This window comes from Cuculus canorus, chromosome 2 (genome assembly GCF_017976375.1).
Source record: "Cuculus canorus isolate bCucCan1 chromosome 2, bCucCan1.pri, whole genome shotgun sequence".
NCBI classification, from domain to species: domain Eukaryota; kingdom Metazoa; phylum Chordata; class Aves; order Cuculiformes; family Cuculidae; genus Cuculus; species Cuculus canorus.
The window spans coordinates 96,263,547-96,270,834 of record NC_071402.1 but is presented as its reverse complement, the minus strand read 5'-3'; positions in this window follow the sequence as shown (position 1 = coordinate 96,270,834).

The window sequence follows — 7,288 nt, the reverse complement described above, 5'->3', positions numbered from 1 at the left end:
ATTGAAAGGTTTTGTTCCCTCCGTTATTAATGCTGGCATAAATTGGTAGCACCACCAAAAGAAGTGACCCTTGCCTTCCACTCGTTCTCCTTCTCCTCCCCTGTGACCTAGTTTGGGGAACACATGTAGGTTAAAATAATGTGTTGTGCTGGTCACCAGCTGATTAACCTGGTACAGTCGGGATTGTCAAGTGTTTCAGATAGTATCTTTAGGAAAAAAAGATATAGATGTGAAATACCCTCCACCCCTCAAGAATCAGATAATTTCTTTTCCTGATAGCAATTACTGAAGAACTGAAAGCTGATGGAAATAAGGATTAATGTCCCTCCCCAGCTGAGCTGGAGTTTCTGTGCACACAGTAAGGAGATTTGGGCACCAGTGGGCCTTTGTGGGTAGTATAGATTAATGGAGTGTATGCTCTGACTTGGCAATCTGTAGTTTACTTGGGTCAAGTGAGTTGACCTGCTTCTCCCCTTCGTTTTTGTCACAGGGAAAGGGCCATAGAACAAGCGAGCTGGTTACAGAGAACAAATCTAGAGTAAGCAGGCTTGTAGCCTCAGTTCTAGACTTCAGTCACGTGCAAAGCAGTGATAAATCCCTGCCACCCGGGTGATGAAGCTGCCTAGGAAACAACCAACAGAAAACATGATTTTAAAATGTATGCAACTAATCCGTCTTTCTACAAAGAGTCCTGACCTTCCTATTCAGCAGCATTTTTCCAGAACAGGAGCTGGACTTTTTCACAAGGTGTCCCTGGAAATTCCACATGGGGAGAAGGGAATCAAGGAATTACCCTGACTCCTAATCCTTCCTTAGTGTTCTTCCACCCCTTATTCATAAGAAGTCTCAGCAGCTGATGCTTTTATGAAACAGTGGAGAGGAAGTGGCTCTGATTTTGTTTCTTTGTGAAAAGTTTTACTGTCGTAATTCCCTGGATGGTGCACAGTGCTTTGGGCTTCTGCCTGCACAATAGCTAGTTTTAAACATTGCTGTTTAATCAAGAGTGAAGTAAATGTCAGAGATTCAATGTTCTAGATCAGCAGTTTCCAACACTGATACATCTTAATCAAGCAATTAGGTGCCTTTTTTTGTTATTGTTTGGTGTTTTCCACATTGGAGAAGGGAACAGATTTGCTGCTTTGCTCTGATGACTGCTAGCAGCAGTGTTTGTTGTTAACAGAGACATTTACACCTAACCACCAGTTGGCAGGTGTTAACACTTTGTTACTTGCTATTCCCACATGCTGAGGATTGTGGGAAAGCTGTCAAGCTCTCTGTCTTGTGTAACGCTTGTTCTTACAATAACAACAACAACAACAAGCTCTGAACAAACGCAGAAGCTCTGTAGGAATGCTGCACTAGCAAGGGAAAAAATGGGATGCATCGTCAGGCCTCCTGGTTTTAATGGGAGATAATATGAGGCTTTCAGGAAAGTTTGAGATATTTCCTTATCTCCATTTGGAAATAGGTTGATGCAGGTTGAGTACTTTTCAATTTGTTTATGTACTTATTTATCTGTATTGGTGATATGTTCTGATCTTATAAGAAATAGAGAATGTATCCTGTGTGCCCCAACATTTCTACTCTGCCTCTGACATTTCTATTCATTTGTATGCAGGAAAAAAGAAAGTATGAATACAGCATAGATTCTGACAAAATAACACAGAAAGAGGATAGGCTTCGATTTGTTTGGGGGCAACTGGAAAGCAAGAAATGAGAACTTCTATTACTACAGCCTTTCTGAGGAGCTCAAGTGGGGCCAGGAAAATAAAGACTGTGGACTATAGCAAATACATACATAAAAATATATCTTTCTCTTTTTTTGCTTGCTGTCATCCATGTGCTTACACATATTCTGCTTTTGCAGCCACAAGGTCATCATTTTATAGTCAAGTGATCCAAGTGATTGATTTATTACTGATGAAGTGAGGCTTAATTGATTTTTTTATTTACATGAAGACAGTAGAGAAGGAGAAGTGGGAGGTGCAAGGCAGCTGCAGAGTTGTGTATAAAGCAGAAACTCTCTAGAGCAAGTGGGCCAAACACTACAATGACTTACATGAGTTTTCAGTTTATATAGCTGATTTTAATAGAGGTGCACTCAATAATTGCACCACTTCCCCTGAAACAGTTTTACAATTTCCTTAACCTGCAGAATTATACCCTCAGTGAGGAGTGATTTCATGCATTTGTTGTTTGATGGGAGTGCTTCAGATGGAGGGAACGCAATAAAAGGAGTGATGCTGGGTTTTCCTGCAAGCAGGCTATGGCTGAGCTGCCTTTTGAGCATAGTTCCAAGTTTGGAGTCATTCTCCTGTTCATCTTGTGTCCAAACTGAATACTAGCTTTGGGTTAGCTTTACAACATAGTAGGAAAGATACTTATTCTTGCACTATGTAAAGACTGTGTACAGGATAGGGTATTTCTTGAGGTACACTCACACTGGCTTGAATCTGCCAATGCCCATACAGTCAAACCTGAAGAAATATCTCCTGGTGGGTGAGTTGGCCAAGTTCTTTGCTGGAAAAGTTCCTAGTGCATGACAAGAAGCCCTGTGGGATTTGGAGTAGGCTGAGCAGCAGGTTGTTAACAGTATGGTTGCATAGTCATGCTCTAGTGGTCTGCCTCCAGGCCTCTGTTAGACAAGGCAGTGTCAACACAGCCATGAAGTCTTCTTAATTTGATTTTCATTCTGGAAGAATTAGTCAAATGTTAAGGGCTTAATGAAGGAATTGCTGGATGGAATCCTTTGGGCTGTGTTTTACATTGGGAGCAATCCCAGTGGTCTATTCTGACTTCACAGGTCTGTGATCTGCTGCATTAAACAGGTTTTTTTAATGGCATTAGCATTATTTTCTTGACACGAAATCATCCTTGTACCTGTGCATTTCTTTAAAAAGCCTTCATGTTTGCAGAGCCACCTCCTGCAAGCTGATTCTGAAAGATTTTTCTGCTAGACTTGGGTGGGTGGAGGAGGGACTGGCTTGCATACATCTGCATGATATATTTCCTAACTTCAGACTTCTCTTAAAAGATTACTTGCTCTTACCGGAAGCAAGTCAGGGCAGTCACTAATATTGGTAAAATTAATATGTGGAAAAAATATTCATAAGCACATATTGTGTAGGCATGGTCCTGAATTTGTTCCTGTGCATATTAAATGATATTTATATCTTTTGAAAACCCTAGACAGAAAAATCTTGTAGCTTAGGGAAACCACAGTGAATATGAAAGGAGGGAAGACCAGTCTTTTCATGAATGGGACTCAGAAAGTGGGTTTGAATTTTGCCACTTAATGTTGACTTAATTTCTTTGTACACTGCCTGTGATGTAAGAAGAGATAGTGTGATACGTAGATCTTGCAGGGCTTGTAAATGACTCGCTGTTTGGTTTTGAGGTGCTCAGTGAAAAACATGATTTATTGCAAAGTAATTGTAGATTTGATTTGAGGGTATGGTTACAGATTGACAAAAAAATCAAGTTAGCAGACAACAAAAAGGTCTTTTTCTGAGACTGTAAGTCCATCCTCCCACCTGAAGGACAGGCATAGGTGTAAGCACAGTCTCATCCACTGCAGCATTGAGAAAAGTGGGTCATCCCCATTTACATGGCAGTTAATGCCATTTCACTTTGCAATGCAACAGGTTGGGAAATATGGTATCAATCCTCTGTGTGTTCCTTCATTGGGGGGGTGAGATCTCCCTGAAACGGTGGTAGCGGTTTTACCGTGATGATATGATCTCATTCACAGTTGCTGTTTTCTGCTTGTACTGCAGAGGTGCCTAGAGGTCTACAGTGATACAGCTGGTTTTAGCCATAGGCATACACAAGAGTCAGTTCCTCCTTAAGGTACTGTCTGGAGTGCTGATCCTGCAGGCATGAGAACTAGTACCTAAGCTACTTGCTTATATGAATATCTGAAGAACTGGGGCTGAGCTTTGTGCCTTCTTAGCACCTTAGCTACCCTGGTTTCAGTAAAGGTACCATCATTTTGCAAGAGAATTCATATTTAATTTAGATTATTTAATTTCCATAAGCAAAACAAAGAAGGAAATATTTCCTGAGTTCCTAGCATGATTTCTGTTCTCTTTTTTTTCTTCCTTCTTTATAAACTTTACTTGTTTCTTTTTTTCTTTTCCTTCTTTCTTTTTCCCACCCCACCCAGGATTAAACAGTGCCGGGAAATTCTGTACTTACCCAGCTGTAGTGTCTAAGGAAAGCCAAGTTGTTGGGTTTTTTCCATGCACCAAAATCATAATGACTTATTAACTCTCTGAGGTTCCCAGAGAGAAGACATCAGATACTTAACTGCTATGCCCCTTGTAGTTAACCAAAAGGCCAAACAAAGGTTAGGGTAAGTGGATGCACACGACTTCTTTATCCAGGTCCTTGAGGATTTCCCATTAGCTAAGTTAGAAAATATGTTAGGGTTTTTTTCTCTTGAGCAAAAATAATTAATATGGATCAAGTAAAATAGGTTAATTTATTCTCTTTGCAGCCCTCTTCCTGGTGCAAACTGTGCAATTTATGGGTAGAGAAGCTATAGTTGGTTCCTCAGATGTCTCTCTTGCCTGAAAAGATACAGAGATGACCTTAAATAGCTTACCTCAAATTGGGTCATTGCTTGAGAATGTATATTCTGAAATAGTTTTAGACCATATTGATTTGTGCATTAGCAAATAGAGCAAATAAACCGTTCCTTCTATATAACCACTGCTTCTTTGTTGCTGGCAAAATTGTGTTGCACATGTTTCTGTGTCAAGAAAAAGTGTGGCTTTTTTCTTGCTATGGTTAAGTTCTAAAACACTGCAGTTACTGAGGGTTAGTACTCTTTTGCTCTGCTAGCAATGGAAAAATGTTTGTTTGGACTGGCAAGAAACACTTATTTACTGAGCTCTTCCGTAGGCACATTATATATTCTGGGCCATAGCAAGTGATTACACAGTATATATTCCTGCAGCGTCCACAAGTATTCACACCCAAATCAGGATGGTAAAACCTGTATCAGTAAAAACCCAGTGACCTTAAACTAAGTGTTATCTGTGGCTCAGAATGCCCAAGGTATCATCATGTAACAAGAAACAATGCACCAAAATACAGCCCTGCATGAACCCATATTGCAGCCTTCAGGCTGCAATAATATTTCCTGAGCCATACTCAGTGCTAGGCCCTTCCTGGCAGAGCTGGACCGCATCCACAGGTCATGTTGACTTTGTCTGAATTGATGAGGTTTCAGCAGCTGTCCCCTGCTGCTTTCAGGAAGTCAGGTTGGGAGCTGTTAGGTGAAACAGCTCTGTAAGATGAGGAATGGGTGCCAGTGCTTGCCTATGAGTGATGGTGTTTTCTGTCCGAAAGAATAACATCCAGCTATACACACTGTGTCCATAGCCACATCTGGGTGTGTCAGAAGACTTCATATGAAGACATGTGGAATATGGGGAGAAATTTGGGGCCCTTGCTCTTCTGAGTCTTAGAGAGCTCCAACTGATACGGTACATAATTCCTGCATCATTGTCCAGCGGTTGCCTTGTGCCTGTGCAGGTACCTTACCATGATAAAGTCTATGTCCACCCTTGCTAACTCTGGTAGCACTCCCTAATGCACTATTTGCTGTCCTGTAGGTTTCAAGAAAACATCAAAGAAGAAATGGAAAAGAGGTCTTGAATGGCCTCAGAATAAGCAAATTAGTGAAACCTGCTGAGCCTACAATAATGCCTAAGAAATCTCTCCTTTCTCCCTGGGTTTGTTTATATCTTACCTGTAGTTCACAGCCAGACTTGTTGGGCATGGAGCTGTTGACAGACTTCTCATGGGAAATGGTTTTTCAAGCAGTGAGTCTGAGCTGTAAGACTTGGGGAGTCAAGGAATGGTCTTCTGTCATCAAAAAGGTCACTCCTGGAGTACAGATGTTTCACAGACAGAAACAGTAATATATGGAGCTGTGATGCTGACCCTTCACTTTGGTTTGATACTAATTAATTATGCGGATTTTTGAATAGTTGGATCCCAGGTGGCAAATAGTTGAATACAGGTGGTATCTGGTGCAGATAGCAGAAAGTGAACAGCAACTTTGCTGCCTTCTCTTTTTTTTTTTTCCTTGGGAACTTAAAAATTCCAATCTTGCTGCATTAAGCTAAGTCATGCAGAAATGCTCCAGCTGTTCTTTGCATTGTGGAAGCCAAATTCAGCATTTTGATGGGTTTTTTTTCCTTAGTTTCACAACTGGTCTCTCAAAAACAATTTAATGTGTTAGGTAACAAAATCTTACCTGTACCCTCCTTCTAGTTATTTGAATTTTCCTATCTATCTTATTTAAGGTGGACTCTTTCTAGTTCATTGTATAAAATATCAAGTTCACCAGGAGGTAAAGCAGCCAGATTTCTTTGCAAACTGGGGTGTCTAGTGGCACTGTTAGCCCTTTAAGCTCCCTCTTCTCCTTCACCAAATGCACTGGTGGCAGTCAAACACAAAGGAATTTTGGTCAAAAGCGGTAGAACACTTAAAAAAAATAATTTCTGGTTTTTATTTTCTGTTTTTAACAAGAGATTTTTTCCTATGATGCATGGTGAACCCTTCTCAGCTCTTTCCATTTGCAGGAAGAAGCAATCTTTCTTTTAATACTCCTAAGAGAGAATTCATTCAAGTATTTTTTGTTTTTAAAATAAGATTTTTCTAGCAAATTTCAGGTGTGAACTCCCTCTGAAATGTAGACAATCTTCATCATTCGTCATCTTTTTTTTAATGAAGACCTGTGTGTCTGATTAGCAGTGAGTTGCCTACCTTCATTTCACACACACTGTGTGAAGGCAAAGGAACGCTGAATTTGGGAACTCTTGCCCCACAACATTAATCCCTAGAGCAATGGGACCCATGTACATTTTGTGATGCTGACAACACACTTCATTTCAGAGTCCTGCTTGTGACCTTCTGCTTATGTTGTGGTTTCTGGATACATGATCAGGAGAACAGTACATGTTTCTTGGAGCAGCTCCAAGGATTGATCTAAACACTGGGTAATCCCATGATTAAATGTAACATGGGATAGTCCCCTCTCAAGTAAGGGGGGTTTTCAGTAAGCGTGGGTTTTCAGTGCTTGGCTCTTTCTGTTTTAATGGAAAAAAAAAAAAAAAAAAAAAACAAACAGAAAGAAACATGTACCCATTATCAAATTATGCAGAGTCCTTTCCACGGGACTTGTAATTTCAAAGTTGTTCCTCTTGTTGCTTTCAGCGAGGCTGGTTGAGGATTTCCAGGGTTACTAATATTTTTAATCCATGCCTTTTTAACT